Raw genomic sequence first — 1476 nt, 5'->3', positions numbered from 1 at the left:
ACTGGGGACGAAGCTCAAGATGAGTACGGCATATCATCCTCAGACAGACGGTCAGTCGGAGCGGACTATACAGACTTTGGAGGACATGCTCTGAGCTTGTATCCTGGAGTGGGGAGCTCCGTGGGACAAGTACATGACGTTGTGCGAGTTTGCGTACAACAACAGTCATCACACGAGTATCGGAGTATCTCCATACGAGGCCTTGTACGGGCGACCGTGCAAGACACCGTTGTGCTGGACGGAGATTGGCGAGCGCCGAGAGTTCGGGCCGGAGATTGTGGAGGAGACCACAGAGGTGATACGGAGGATTCGCGCCCACCTGAAGACGGCGCAGGATCGGCAGAAGTCGTATGCCGATCAGCGGAGACGAGACTTCGCGCTTGAGGTCGGAGATTATGCCTTTCTCCGAGTACAGGCGATGCGGGGTCATGCGAGGTTCGGGCAGAGCGGGAAGCTGAAGCCGCGATACATCGGACCTTATCCCGTGATCGCGAGAGTGGGAGCTGTGGCATACCGCCTTGGATTGCCGCCGGAGTTGGGCAACGTCCATGACGTGTTCCACGTGTCGATGCTGCGGAGGTACGTAGCGGACCCTTCTCACGTACTACAACCACAGGAATTGGAGTTTACGGAGGCTACGCGTTTTCGAGACGAGCCGCTGCAGATAGTGGACCGGAAGTTCAAGAAGCTGCGGACGAAGGAGGTGTCACTCGTGAAGGTCTTGTGGCGAAGCCAAGGGGTCTCTGACATGACCTGGGAACCCGAGGCAGAGATGCGTAGTAGTTATCCGCACCTTTTTACTTGAGCGTTGTACGAACTCCTTTTATCTATGACGATCGGGTTACAGACTTAAGCTCTAGATGTCGTGATGTTATGGAATGTGTTTTTGGTGATGAGATTCTGCGGTTCTGGAATTCGAGGACGAATTCATTTTAAGAGGGGAGGATTTGTAATACCCCGAAACCCGATTTGAATATTTAATTATTAAAAATGAATAATTAAATAGAGATATCACGAAATCACCAAAAGTGATGATACAATATCGGGGAGAGGCACGAGGATCGTCACGTGCGGAATGGACCGAGAAAGGAACGAAGAAACGGAAAAGAAAAAGAAAAAAAAAGGGGGAGCTGGTCCGCCGGACCAGGCCTGGTCAGGGGCGGACCAGCACTCAGCCGGAGTCGGGACTGGGCAGCGCGGACTGGGAGAAATTCGAAAAAAAAAATAAAACTGACCCCGGTCCGCCGGACCAACCCCTGGTCCGCCGGACCGGGTATCGACAATTCCGCAACTCGCCAACTTGCAGTCTTGGGACGCGGAATTCGCCGGATCCCGGGGCCCACTCGCCGTCCAGTCGCCTCCCACGCCTCGAGGGTGTTGCAGGCTCGCCTATGGGCCTGGGCTCGAGCCCACTTGACCCCTCTCGCACGCCATAAACATCTCCCAATCCTCTGCCTTAGCCATTTTCGGGCAAAA

Source organism: Tarenaya hassleriana, unplaced genomic scaffold (assembly GCF_000463585.1).
Source record: "Tarenaya hassleriana unplaced genomic scaffold, ASM46358v1 Cleome84, whole genome shotgun sequence".
Taxonomy (NCBI): domain Eukaryota; kingdom Viridiplantae; phylum Streptophyta; class Magnoliopsida; order Brassicales; family Cleomaceae; genus Tarenaya; species Tarenaya hassleriana.
The sequence above is the reverse complement of the archived record's forward strand: the minus strand, read 5'-3'. Positions refer to the sequence as shown.